Source organism: Suncus etruscus, chromosome 3 (genome assembly GCF_024139225.1).
Source record: "Suncus etruscus isolate mSunEtr1 chromosome 3, mSunEtr1.pri.cur, whole genome shotgun sequence".
NCBI classification, from domain to species: domain Eukaryota; kingdom Metazoa; phylum Chordata; class Mammalia; order Eulipotyphla; family Soricidae; genus Suncus; species Suncus etruscus.
In genome coordinates, this window is record NC_064850.1 from 107,539,863 (window position 1) to 107,555,168 (window position 15,306).

The following is a 15,306-nucleotide window of genomic DNA, read 5'->3' on the forward strand; positions in this document are numbered from 1 at the left end:
TGACCCCAAAATTAGGAGCAAGCCTTCAGCACTATGGGATGTGGAAGATAAATAAATAAAATGCAATCAGAACCCTGAAAGATAGAACAAAGGGTAAGGCTTTTTCTGTGATTGTAGCTGTCTCAATCCTGGCTTGAATCTTGGAACACATGTGAACTGACACTGAATATTGTCCTCTGAGCACTGACAACAGTGTAACTTATGCACTGCCAAGAGTGTAGCCATGAGAGCTAGGTGTAGCCTCTGAGAACCTCTGACTTAAAAAATCAAAAACAAAAATAAAGAAAAAGCAAATTTCCTACAATTCTTTACATTTCTCATAAATTACCATTCCTATAAATAGTATAGATTCCATTGTTTCATTTTTTTAGCTTTTTCTAAAAGTTTACATTTGAAGCTTCATTGAACTTTCTCTGTCTCCTCAGTATCATCCTTTGGATATACTAATAAGTAATTCAGTTATTAAAAAGATATGTTCAAAGCTGGAATAAGAAATAGCTCAATAAAGATACTTACAAATTGATTTTGAATAAGTCAAAGTCAGGCATAATTGAGGCTACTATGTTCAATTTCATGACTCTTAAATGTACTATCCTCTTCTCTAGTAAGTCGTTCAAAGACCTTGACAACTTGGAGCAAGTATCAAATAAAAGCTTATTTTGTTTAAGCAGATAGTCTCTATCTTATAGTAATAGGATGACAGTAAGGACATTTGGGATGACTGTTAAGGGGTTGAAGGAACATAGTGTCTTGTACATGGCCAGCCTGGATTTGATCCCTAGAATCACATATGATCGCTTGAGCACATCATACCTGAGCACAGAGGCAACAGCAAGCCCTGAGCAACACCAACTCTGGCCCCCAAAAGAAAAACAAAACAAAAGGATCACTGGTCAGTCAAAGATAATTTCTCAAGTAATTGTAATGCATCCTAGGTTAATAGCCAGTTTCCTAAAAAATATATTTAACATCATGCCTTAAAACCAACAAGTAAATCTGGAAAGAAGTTGAAAGCATGGGCATATTCAGACATCAATATAGGTTCCATGCAAAGGGAGTCTGCTTTTAAGAAACAATTCACCTTAAAGACAGCAACTTTAGTTAGGCAAAGAAATAATTGAGAACAGCCATAAAACTTGTTGCAAATTGGTAGAATTCCAGCTGTACTGGAAATTATTGCTAAGTCTATGACAAAAAGTTACACATTAATTTTTTTAATTACATTAAAAAGCACATTTTTTACAGTTACACAGGTTTTTTACAGTTACACATAATTTTTTAACTCCACTAAAATAATTAGTAGGGGAAAAATTTTAATTACAGGCAGTCTTGGCAACCTAGACTAGCTGTCACAAATACTCTATCTACTATCAATTTAAGTATTGAGTGAATTGGTATCATCTCCAGAATTTCATTTCTTAATTAAATACTCAACCAAATGAGTAAACATTTCCTGTTTCCATTCTGGTATGGATTATTAATCAAGAATGGAACTATGTTCATAAATATTATCATTGAAACACTCATTTTTGGTACCAGGCCATGCTTAGGATCTGTACTTCAGGATCACTCCTGGAGATCCTAAGCAGAACACATGCAGTGCTGGGGATAGAATCAGGGTCAGCCTTATTCATTATGCTCTCCTTAGAAATATCACACTTTTATATGAGACCACATATATGATGAAACTTAAAAAGACTGAAAATCTAAGAAAACTACAATAACAGTTCTATTGAAGTCCATTGAATTTAGGACATTATTAATTTAGGACAGTTCCTAATTAGAAAAGTCCCTACATGAAACTAAAACATTCTTATAATGTTCATTTTGTGTCATTTTATTATCAATGCATTTACTATTATGAACAGTGAAAATTTCATTTAACATATTAGTAACATAATCAACTGTACTTTCTCTCTCAAATGCTAATGATATTCTCTAGAGAGGACATTCAACTAGTACATTCTGCTCTCACCACACTAGTAATCTCTTGGTGGCATTTGCTCTGAGGGCTTGCTTCCTGTGACACACCAGTTCAACATTTTTATTTCACACAGGATCTGAGGTATGCAAGTAAACCAGCACTCTTTTTAAATAAAAGACAAAAATATTTTAATCATGTACTGGGTTATATTGAAGTCCATGTTTTAGCACCCACAACCTTATATTGTAGGTGTCCTCTTCTATTGCAAAAGAAGTGTCACTTTATATAACAAATTATGTGATTTAAATCACTCTAGCAAGTGATGTATGTTAAACTTCTTGAGAGGAGAAAAATAGCCTGGATTTGGATCAGTGTGAACCCTAACCTTAGGCACATGTACCATCATGAGAGAAAAAGTTAGGTTTTGAGATAGAAGACATGAGGGTAACATAGTCATGGAGCAGATATTGAAGGGAGCTAGTCACAGTCAAGGAATAGCTGGAGCTGGAAGAGGGAAAGGAGTCTCCCCCAAAATCCTTCAAGGCAGTGCACCTGACAGCACCATTATCACAGGCTCCCAGCAAAGGAAAATCTTAGAATAGTATGAGCAGCATTGCCAATTTTTATGGTGGAGGTAAACACACTGCAGCTGATTTTCAACAGAGGATCATGGATCACAGTAAGAAGTAACCAAGTTGTCATCCTGAGCTAGAACCACACAAGCTTCCAGCATCCCACTGCTGTTCCATAGAAGTGCAGCTGTTCAATTCCCTTTCCATTTTTTGCTTAGCACTCATTGCATTTATTCCTACCAGGATAAAAGGACATATCATACACACCCCTCATATTTCAGTCACCCCAAAAAAGGTGACTATGTAACTAAATTTATTGGAATTAGTAAGCTAGTAGAAAGACAGAATTAACATCCATCTCTCAAACCAAAAACATACTATCACCAAATATAAATGGCATTATCCTAGCAAAGGCATAAAATGCAAACTCATATAAGTCCCCTACCATATACTCTACTTAGTAACTGATGACCATTAGCCAAACGACTGAATTTGTTTTCTCCCTAGCATGCAATCACCTTCCTAATACTTTTCAAGAGAAAGTAATAGCTACTTTATGATTCAGGATAATAATAATAATAGTAAAATAGTAGCATGGAAAGCAGTAATAGCATTCCTGTTAAAGATTGGCTAGACAATTTCATTTAATAGGATTAAAATAAAAGTTAAGGTAAATTATCAAGGGGTTTAGACAAAAGTAATTAGTGTAGGGGGGTCAACCTTTTGAAATGAGCCAAGCAGCGTGAGTTCCTGTGGGTGTGACAATGATGATCTGTAGACAAGAGATGGAAGTAGTTAGCTTTGTAGAAAAAGAATGTGAGGAGGCCATGGGTGGTGTTAAGCCACCTTCCAAAAACATACTGCAAGAGGTGCCCACTGCCACTGAGTTATTTCAGCAAACAAATGTTCTAGAAAAGAATTGAGAGGGAGAGTAAGTTTCAAGGTGGTCAAAAATTGATCAGGTTATGCAAAGCTTTGTTTCATCATCTAGGCTGGCAGAATTGATATATAGTTGAGCGATTACTTGAGGACCAGATCAATGAAAACACCTAATTAAGTCTTTTCTACTGCGCTGAAACTCCATTCAGCTAATTCCTTAGACTCTTTTCACTTAAGATACTTTTTCAAGTTGTAATAAAAAAAATAGTGAAGGTAAATTTTTCCTAAATTTCTTTACTCCTATTAAATGCAATATTTAGATTTATTTCTTTTACTTATTTATTAAGGGACAAATATAATAAAGCATCAGCTTTACATTTAGCTCATGTTTGGCTGATATTCAAAGGTCTGAATTTTCCCCTCTTTTAACTAAAAGGCCAGAAGGCAGAAAACAAATTCTCAGAGCAGTAAATATTGCAGGTGGGTAATGAATGACCTCAGTATCAGTGGAATGTGTACTAAGAAAATATTCCTGTTTGCGCCAATATTAATTTATAATTTCCTTTCCCAAATGTACATGCCAATCAAATAATATAGTTTTGACACCAAAATTGCAGAGAAAAGAAATAACACAGCAGATGTAATTTATCTCCTTATCTTCTACTCTTTGACCTGCAGTATAGGCTATTTTATAAGATAGCTTTATAAGCTGATGCCAAAACCAAACTTAATTAAAAAAATCACAATTCTGGGAGGAACAGATAATATAGGAGTTAAGGCACTTGCCTTGCATGCAAATAAACTCAGTACAATCTCCAGCATCACATAAGAGTCCCCAATCACTCCAAAGAGTCAGAAATAATCTCTGTGTACTACCAGGTGCAACCCAAAGTGCCCTCCGTCAAAAATCACAATTTAATTTTTCTGTGTGGAAGAATAATAAGAAATATGATACCATACGTGTGTAACTAACATATGGACCTCACCTTTGTATCAATACCAATTGCCAAATTATCTTAATACTACCTACTCTGAATGTATAAATAAAATTTTGGCATCAAAATGCATCAGAGAACATTTGAGAAACAAAAATTCATATGCTTACCCCAGATTTACCTAAAGAATATCTTTTGAAATTTCAGAGGTGGAGGCCAGAAATATAGAATATCAATGGGGCATTTTTCTTAAGCGCAGCCAATCAATAGAGACTCAGGTTCAATCTCTGCATCTTATGTGCCCCTCACCCCCCACAAGCTTGCCCAGTATCCTATATGGTCTCCTAAGACTGCCAGGAGTGATTTCTGAGTGCAAAGCCAGGAGTAACCTCACCTCCCCCCAAAAAATAAAACTTCAGAGGTGAACTCGATCCCCCAGCTGACCTGAGATCCTAAAACCAAAAGGAGAACTATAGAGATTCCAGATCTCAGTCCAAACAGTGAATTCTCCAGGCAGATTCTCTCAACTCTTCTTTATCAACCCCCATGCCCTCTTTGCTTAGAACTGCCTTAACATTTTTTAATAACAATCACCCAACTGCCCTCACATTTGTAGGAAGAAGTAAAAACAAAACGTATTCCTCCTGGAAGTGCCAAAAGCAAATAGAAAGACATTAGGTTTTGTTGGTGGTGTTCTTTTTTTGTTTTGGGGCCATATCTTGCCTTGCTTGAGGTTATGCCTGGTTCTGCACTCAGGAATCACTCCCAGTGGTCTGTGTGTGAACTTATGGGATACTTGGGACCAAATCTGGTTTTATTACATGAAAGGCAATTGTCCTACCCACTGTATTATCACTCTGGGCCCTGAACATAGTTTTTTAAAGAATTCAAACTTGGCAAATGTAATTTAATTTAATTTTCACAAGCTAAGAGATGATCTGTTAAGAGCCACCTGATTTGACATCTGGGGTAAGAAATGGTTATTATGTCATAGGGTGGCATAAATACTTGAATTGTGAAACTAGAAATGGACCCTGGCCATTTAAATTCAGTAATTACAGCTTAGCCATAGTACTGGACTAGAGAGTCAAAGAAAAAAATATCATTACTTGAGCAATAGACAATTGGAATGAAATTTCCCCATATTCCCACCCTAAAAACCAGATCTAATTCTCAAATAATGGGTGGTTGTTCAGGCTGAAATATGAGACTCTCTATATCACCATACCTCACATCTCACAAGCAGGTTACAACTCTGCTCCCGTTAATTTAAAAAAAAAGTTGAAACACTACCTCATAAATAAGAGATAAGTTCTTAGATTAATGAAGCACAGGACCCATCAGAGGCCTATTTCTCAAGAATCACTGTGGATGACAGACCAGACCAGAGTAGCCCTAAGCATCTATCAACTAGATGTAATTTTATAAGCTCCTTTATGGAGACTTTATGGGCGGTGAGGAGGACTTAGCCTTGCTCTCCAGAACCTGCTCAAAGCCAAATGGGCATAATGACATAATGATACATGATAAAGACACTCAAAGGGATTCTTTAGGCATGAAGAAGGGAATGGACTTATCTGAAATGATAGGAATTATATTAGAAAACTATGTGTCAGGCCCATCCTAATGCTGTGACCAAAAGACTTGCTAATAATATATAACTTGGGAGATGTGATGGTCATTAAACTGAATTGAACTATATTTGTGCATGCCTTTTATATGTTGCCACCCATTGTCTCTGAAGCCCCTATTCTATTCTTATTTGGAAAACTCTTGACTAGAATTTTTTTAGCCTTTATGCCTGACCTACTCAAGACTCAAAAGGAGCATCTGGGTTATTAATGGATACAATGATCCTTATTACCATTTCTATTTTGAAATGCAATGAAAACTCCTCCTTTAAACAGCCCAGGACATCGACCCCATTCCTCAGATTGCAAGCCTGAGGAAGTAGAAGAGAAGGAAGGGGAGCCTAAGTTTAAAGTCCTTTGTTTTTTCCTCTACTTTACTTTGTCCTACCTGATTTTATGACTCCTTCCCATATCTGAGTCTGTGGTCAATACTGGGACAATTTGTTGGTCCATCTGTGGTGTGTCAAAGTTTAACATCTTTATATGCTTAACAGAAGGTAATTAAAAAAAAAGAACTCCAATATAATCATGCTGAAAGTACTGTGTTACTCTCAAAAATGAGGATGAAAGGTAAAAAAACAATGGTTATAGGACAAAGAAGTTCAATTTTCTAGAATCTAAAACCTATTGTGATGTACTGTTCTATAACTTCCTTTTTACAATAATTTTTCAAGCGTGTCTCTAAATGCACTTGGATGAGGAAAGTTCTTTTAACCTGAATCTTCGAGATCCACGTATTCTCTGTGTGTGCGTCTCTTTGTGTCTCTCTCTCTTTCTCTGTCTCTCTGTTTCTATCTCTTTCTCTCTCTATGTTTCTTTGTCTCGCTCTCTGTCTTTCTCTCTTTTAATGGTTGTGCGCTGCCATTATTTATTGCACTTGAATCTTTTTCTACCTTTCCAGTAATAACCTCTGTACTTTCTTGTTTTTTGGTTTTGTTTTTGGTTTTGGTTTTTGGTTTTGGTTTTGGTTTTTTGGGTTACACCTGGCAGCACTCAAGGGTTACTACTGACTCTATGCTCAGAAATCGGCCCTGGCAGGCTCAAGGGACCATATGGGATGCTGGGATTTGAACCATCGACCTTCTGCATGCAAGACAAAAGCCTTACCTCCAAGCTATCTCTCTGGCCCCACTTCTGTACTTTCTAATGGTCCTCTCGTGGTCAGAATGTAGCCCTCGTTTGGACAGACAACTTAGTCATGGAAGGAAAAATTGCACAGAATTAATTGAAGCTCACATCAGAGGGGCCCACTTGACTCCTTGCTGAGGTTCTCCTGTGTTTCTCTTTTTAAAGGCCAAGAAAATGAGGTGGAATGAAGGCCAAAGTTTTATTCCAGCTCCGCAGGCGTTGCCTGGCAGCCTCCGTCTGCTGCCTGGCAGCCCACATATTCCCTAATTTATGCTTATTTTTGACAAGGCTGGAATAGCTAAATAAATTCAATTTAACTTCAAAGGTTAGTCCCTAGAATCTTTGTTTTACATAGAGTCAATTTGACAATCAATTTCCAACAGTGATCCAGATGTCTTTGCTGTAATAAGCAATGCTTCATTATCTTTACCAAATACATTCTGTGATCAACAATTTTTTTCTTAAAACAAAGTACTAATAATACAATTGTGAAATAGTTGTCCTCCAACTTGCTGTTTTTCTACACATTTACGCCATATTATTTTTTAAGAAAATAGTCATTTTCTATACTTACATAGCAGGGGAGATACCATGATCACGAAGGTGGTTTCCTCAGGGTGAGGCTCACCCATTACACTCTGGGTGTGCTGACCCCTGCGATTTTCCCAAATTTGGGAAACTCGACTGCATAATTTGTGGTAGTGGGGGACTGCATTCACGCTTTCCCCTGGGGGAAAAAAAAAGAAAATTGTCATTTTCTCAAAATTGAAGGTCTCCTTTCTTTGTTTCTTTGTCCTTGAAGAAAGATAAGCTTAAGTGTAATAAATCACAACAATTTAGCAGGTACTCAATTTAATTACAAAGACTGCCTTATACCTACTTGACCAAACTCTCTGGTCAGTATAATGCTAATGGAATTTTGATTGTATATATCAGTTGATAGTGTTCTTACTGACTAAAATATTATTAGTCTAATAAATCAAAACATGAAATTCAAATTATAGTATTTGCATTTTCTTATTTTGCAAGCTGCTAAAACAAGCTGACCTAAACACATTACCACACTTTGTGTCATTTCTCCTTTTTTCTCCCCCACCTCTCCATTAAATATCCAGTGCTATGACACCAAGAGTTTAATCAAATTTTTTGACCTTTACTTAATTTAAGAAACACAAAATGTCATACCTGTTTTGAATTTCTAACAGTTCTCTTAGTTCATTGCTCTCACTTAGATTTCTTAGTGACAATGCTTTTATATTCTTCTCCTTCTGCTAATTATTTTTTACTTGCTTCTTGGTTATCCTGTAAACCTAATTGCTAGTAGAGGTTGAATCCAAGAATAGCTGCAAAAACTTTAATGATGAAAATCAACTGGTTGATTTGGACCTATATCTTGCTTGCAGTATGATTATGTAAACAGTTTTAAAAACCTAATTTATCTCAGACACATTTCTGAATTTTTTATCATATAGTTTCTTTATTTAAGCACGATGGTTACAAACATATTCATAAATGGGTTTCAGCCATAAAATGCACACCATCCTTCATCAGTTCAAATTTCCCTTCATCAATGTCCCCAATTACCCTCTTTTCCCATTTCCTGTCCATCTTCCAGATAGGGATGTATTTCTCTCTTTATCATTACCATGGTAGTTGTAACTGTTTTTATTTTTCTAACTGTACTTACCACTCTTTGTGGTAAGCTTCATATCATGGGCTGGCCCTTTTGGCTTTTATCTCTATTGTCTTTGGGTATTATTATTATACTGTCTTTTATTTTTCTTAAATCCCACAGATGAGTGAGACTACTCTGTGTTTATCTCTCTCTTTCTCATTTATTTCACTCAGCATAATAGTCTCCATATCCATCCATATATAGGCAAATTTTGCGACTTCATTTTTTTCTAACAGCTGCATAGTATTCCATTGTATAGATGTACCACAGTTTCTTTAGCCACTCATCTCTTATCAGGCATTTGAGTTGATTCTAGATTCTGGTTATTGTAAATAGAGCTGCTAAGAGCATAGGAGTGCAGAGGGCATTATAGTATTGTGTTTTTATGGTCCTGGGGCATATCCCAAGGAGTGGTATTGCTGGATCATATTTGAATGAAGTCATTTTCTCAAACAATCTCTTTTACTGATGTAGTTATATAATCAGAAATACTACCATTAACCACACCCAGAAGACACATAGGGACCAAATCATACCAATACACAATTCTCAAATGCAAAATACTACATTTATTCTCACTTTACTAAGATGATGCCTATTAGTCAAGTGACCAACCTTTCCAGTTTGCTACTAAAAACTTGGTACAGAAAATCATTTTCCTTGACTAAATCTTATGAATCTTACTTCCTAAAAAAATTCAATGCTCTAAAATTGGTGACATACTCAATTTGGTATATTCTAAATTTGGTAACATGTCCAATTGTCCATAAATTTAGTAATATGTTCATGTAGCTGTTTTTCTTTTTGGTTCCATGACTTGACATATGTAAGAACAACTAAAAATTATATATATATAATAATTTGCATATGCTTTACATCAACACCAAAACTAACTTGTCTTATATTAAAACCACAGGGCAGGTCTATTTAAAAACATCTGAGTGAAAGGGAAGGGAGGTTGGACCAGAGTTAACATAGGAATTAGGGTGAAGGGTCTTGATCACTGTGCTAGTGGTGATATACAATAACTTTACACATCAATATCATCAATTTAATCACTATTTGAAAAAATTAGCTAACTTATAATTAAAAACTTATCTGAAAAAAAGTGAGTAACCTGCTAAAAATATACATTTCCCCCCCAAAGATTTGTGTATTAAGACCCCAAAGCATCGGGTTCTTAAACTTGATTTTGGTTCAAGTTCAGTTGTCAAAAGCTACTTAATTATAATCAGTTTTCATGAATCATTACTCATCAGTCTGTTGTGATAGTATGGAATAATAGAGTAGAACTTCATAGTACTCCATATTTTGAAAAGCAATCATCACTTTTATTTAAATATGGCATGTTTCAAATAGAATAAATAACCACTCGTGGACTCATAAACCATAGTTTAAGGTTATCACACTAATAAAATTAACACTTAAAAATACCTAGCTGTTACTTAGATGTTATTTTTTTCATTATTTTTTTTCTTTTTAGGGGGGATTTTGGGCCAAACCTGGCTATGCTCAGGGGTTACTCCTGGCTCTGTACTATGAAAATACTGTTGGCAGGCTCAGAAGACCATATGGGATGATGGGAATCAAACCCAGGTCAGTGGTTTTCAAGGCAACCATCCTATCTGCTGTGTGATAGACCCCAGATGTTCTTTAAAGATTTAAAAATATTACACACATGATACAGCTAAATTGGGGTCTGAATTCCATTTCCCTCCTCTTTCCAAGAATAAACTCTGGTCTGAATTCTGAATCTGCTCACTATTTTAACAAAACTCTTTTTTTTTTTTTTTTTTTTTTTGGTTTTTGGGCCACACCCGGCGATGCTCAGGGGTTACTCCTGGCTGTCTGCTCAGAAATAGCTCCTGGCAGGCACGGGGGACCATATGGGACACCGGGATTCGAACCAACCACCTTTGGTCCTGGATCGGCTGCTTGCAAGGCAAACGCCGCTGTGCTATCTCTCCGGGCCCTTAACAAAACTCTTACATTTTGCACGATATGCACATAATAGTTATAGTAACTGTTCATGTGCTCTAATGTCCTATAAAATTTTGTGCCCCTAAAATGTAAAGTAAAATGCAGATTGAACTGCATTCACCTTCTAAATCTGTAAGACAAAAAACAATTTGCATCAAAAGAAAGTTCAAGTCAAATTTTAAAGGTATAAGATAAATATATAAAACTAAATTAAAAATATTAATTTCTAGTCTTGCTTAAATACATAAATGATAAGTCCCACAAACTATCACTATCCTGACTCATCATTAATAATAATACTTCCCAAAGTAAAAATACAAGTTAGAATTAAAAGTTATACTCTATATATATATGTATATATATATATATATATACATATATATATACTCTTCCATTGACATAAAATCACATTATCTATCTTTGTAGTGACACTTATGATCCAATTAACATCTAGCTGTTATAGTTTTACCTTGAAAACAAAACAAAAATTGTACAATATACAATTCATAATATAAAAAAGGAAAAAATTTGTCTTATCAGATTTAAATCTGCTTGTCTAACACAATGATAATTTATACATCTATCAATCCATTTCTGTATCTTCTAGAGCAGGGGTCTTCAAACTTTTTAAAGTGGGGCCGGATTACAGTCCCTTAGAGAGCTGGAGGGCCGGACTATATGAGCTACTAATTCCTACTCACACTGCACATATCTTATATAAATAAAATAAAAACCATCTATAAATAAACAGATCACGCACCAGTATTTCAATGGGAACTGTGGGCCTGCTTTTGGCTAATGAGATGGTCAATGTCTGGTTCCATATTTGTCACTGCCAGCTGTAACAGATGATGCAAGAGGGCATCAGTTAATCTTGATCTGGTTGGAGATTTCAGATGTTTCATTCTTGAAAAAGTCTGTTCACAGGCATAAGTGCTACCAAAGATGGTTACCATTTTGAGTGCATGGTTCCTGATATTTGGATATGTCTCAGAGGGGAGAGATGCATAGAAATTCAAAAGGTTATTTGACTTAAATACGTCTTTCAGAAAGTCACAATTCTGCAGTTCAGCCAGTTCCATTTGGTAAATTGTAAGGACATTTTCAATCTCAACAAAAAAAGGGTTACGAAAAAGCTGTATATCCTGTTCATGGAAATGAAGCTCTTTGAATCTAAATTGAAACTCCTTTTGCAACAATTCTAGTGAAGCCAGACATGTTTCCTTTGGGAATGCAACCAATGGTTTGTTTGCTGACAGGTTTTGAGTTGTTGGGAGAAGACTGAAGTTTTCCTTCTGTACTTGTCTGATGAGAAGGCCTAATTTTACTTCTAATGCTTTCATATGCGATGCCATATCACAGATGAGCTTCCCCTTGCCTTGAAGTTGCAGATTGAAAATGTTGAGTAGCTCTGTAATATCTGTTAGAAAGGCAAGTTGCCATTTCCATTCTGCATCATTGAGCTCTGGTACTTCTTGGTTTTTTGAAAGTAGAAAAGCTGTAATCTGTGGAAGTAAGTCATAGAAACATTTCAAAACTCTCCCTCTACTCAGCCAATGGACTTCTGTGTGGTACAGAACATCTTCATGGGCAACATTTACCTCAGATAGAAATTCCTGAAACTGTCTGTGGTTTAGTGCATGAGTTCTAATGTAATTAACACAAGGTACCACAATTTTCATAACAGAGTCCCACTTCAGTGGTTTACAACACAGCACTTGTTGGTGGATGAGGCAGTGTACGGCAATTGGATAAGGATGGTTATGTTTGTCCATCTCTTGTGTAATGTGAGCAATTACTCCTCTCTTAGACCCCACCATGCTAGGAGCACCATCAGTTGTTACACTGACTAGTTTAACCCAGTCTAGCTCCAAAAGATTCACAGTTTGGCAGACCTTTTCAAATATATCCACTCCTGTGGTTGTACCTTTGATACTTTGCAGTGCAGCAAGCTCTTCTGTGACTTCAAAATACTCATTTGTCCCATGCATATAAATGAAAAGTTGGGCAGAATCACGAACATCATTGCTTTCGTCGAGTGCCAAGGAAAAATAGCAAAGTTTCTTTGCAGAGTTTTGCAAATGGTGCAGCAAATTTTCTCCCATTTCTTCAATCCTTCATGTCATTGTAACTCCTGAAAGGCTCACTGTACTAAATAAATTGGCCTTCTCTGGACACATCTCTTTGGCAACAGAAATAAGGCATTCTTTAACAAATTCTCCCTCCACAAATGATTTGCCATTGCGCGCTATTAGCTTGGCAATTTGAAAACTTGCCCACAGTGAGGAAGTATTTAACTGCTTCTGCTTCACAAAAGTATTTTGCTGAGTCATCAGTGTATATTTCAGTTGTGATATTTTATCTTTTCTCACTTCTCCAACCAAACAATCATATTTATCTTTATGTTGAGTTTGATAGTGGCATCGCAAATTGTATTCTTTGAACACAGCAACTATATTCTGGCATATCAGACACACAGCTTTTTCTTTGTACCGCATAAAAAAATAATCGTAAGTCCACTGTTCTTTGAATATCCTACACTCGCCGTCAATTTTTCTTTTTCTTGACATCATTATTTCCTAAGGATTCCAAACTGATATTAGTGAAATACAAATATGTGTGTATATATACACACAGTGTATGAACCCCCATTAGTCCCTGATGTGAACACTTACCCCTTGCAGGCTTTTCTAAGCAGACCAGCTCAGTCCCTGATAGTTCAGTTATATCTCCCTATATAATGCCCAAATTGATATGTTCAGAATCAGCATGTGAACACTGAAAAGAAATTTCAAAATGCATATTAAATTTTCAATGTAACCCCTTTAAAATGCTTCAGCATCAAACCCCTAATTTTCCACATGGGCAATTCAGCACCGAACCCCTAACCTCCCAACCAACGCCCACCCCTAACTTTGATTTCAGCACTGAATGGCCTCACCACCCCCAAAGGGGAATTTTCATATGAGTCACCCACAGCCCAATCGGGCAGAACCCCCCATCTGGCAAAAATTTATTTCTATGGCACTTTTGACTGACCTTTGGCAGTGGAGGGAGTGAAGGAAAACCTCACTGACAGGCAGGCACAGCACACAGACACCACGTTGCCTGGGGGTGGAACAGGCGCCTTTTTACATCATATAGTCACCCACATGTGGTACTCCTCACCACGCGGCATCCAGCGCCCTCCAGTGACGTCATTAGCAACGCAAGCACCAAGCGCCAGGTGCAAAGGTGCATCAGTGTCCCTCTCAACACCGCCCTCACACCCACCCTCCCAGCACACAACATGCCATGGGCGGAAGCGGTTGACGTCATCCCTGAGAAACCATGACACTGAGTGTATATGCTGGTAGGTATCTTGGCAACCAAACAACGCTCACTGCTGGCGGGCCGGATCAGACTCTTCTGTGGGCTGCATGTGGCCTGCGGGCCGTAGTTTGAGAAACTAAATAAAAGTTTCAAAGGTCTTTTACACTGCACCTTAATTACAATAACTTTCTACTCTAAGTATAACCTCATGACCTGAACTTTAAAATTATGATACATGAGCCAGAAACCAGAAACACCATCTGGTAGCTGTTAGAAAAAAAAATTGAGGTCCTTACTCCAGTCTTTGACATGATTCTAATCAAACAGCTTTACATGATAACTTCCTGAAGCATGCTCAAATGAGTTTTGTCTCCATCCACAAGCATCAAAGTACTCTTTAAAAAAGCAGACATGATGACATATAAGTTTATTCTGTGAAGAAACCTGACAGAGTCTAGGAAATAAAAGAGAATTGCATTAAAATTCCAATCAAATTTGATTTTAAAACAGATGCTCACACACATCATTTTAGCACTCACTATTAAGAGGTCTAATGCTGATGGATTCATCATTAATGAAAAATGTTAGTAACATTAACTTTCCATTTAATGTCTGAAGTGGATCAATACTGGTTTTGTCCTGATCAAAAAATACTAAATATTTATCTATTTTATCTGCTAACAAAATCAGTATTTACAATGGTTAAGTGCTATTTTATCACCTGTGTAAATTTTCTACACCATTTCCTCTCCTAAAAAACAACACTAACATGGTAAGATACAGTCAGCATATGTGAAGCTGAATACATATGCAACATATGGAAGCCCTAAGCAAAGGTTGGTGTTAATACTATCTCTATAACAAACATTGAACTTGTAGAATACGGCTTTCCTTTATGCTTTCCAAACTTCTCACTTTTATTTTTTTTTCAGTAAGTTGTATTTTTTTTTCTTAAAGGATAGGAGTAAAAAAATATAGTAAAGGTGTGATAGTGGCAATCGCAGTTGTTTGCATAGGTCCAGAAAAATGGGGAAAATGGAGAAAAACTCCTTGGCCTGATTACAAAAAGGCCTCACCACAGAAGTTTATTGGCATAAGACAGAATCTGGGTTCCAGGCATACCATTCCATCTTACTCCAGTCATTCTCAAGTTACCAGTGAAACTTTTTCACACTTTAGCTATTGTTGGTATCAGATTCTTATATTTAAAGACTGGATTCTGTGCATTTCTTTCATCAATGTCAGGCTGATGTGGAGCATCCTCTAGTTT

General features: G+C 36.5%; 1 protein-coding gene and 1 non-coding gene across 2 annotated transcripts in view; one reads left to right on the forward strand and one right to left on the reverse strand.

Moving 5' to 3' along the window:
- GUCY1A1 (guanylate cyclase 1 soluble subunit alpha 1) overlaps nt 1-15,306 on the reverse strand; it is an 825,102-nt gene that overhangs the window by 651,856 nt on the left and 157,940 nt on the right. The gene's annotated exons all lie outside the window — the stretch shown is intronic.
- Nucleotides 7,636-7,799, forward strand: LOC126004739 (U1 spliceosomal RNA). The gene has a single exon (XR_007494000.1). It is a non-coding gene; the product is annotated as a U1 spliceosomal RNA (small nuclear RNA).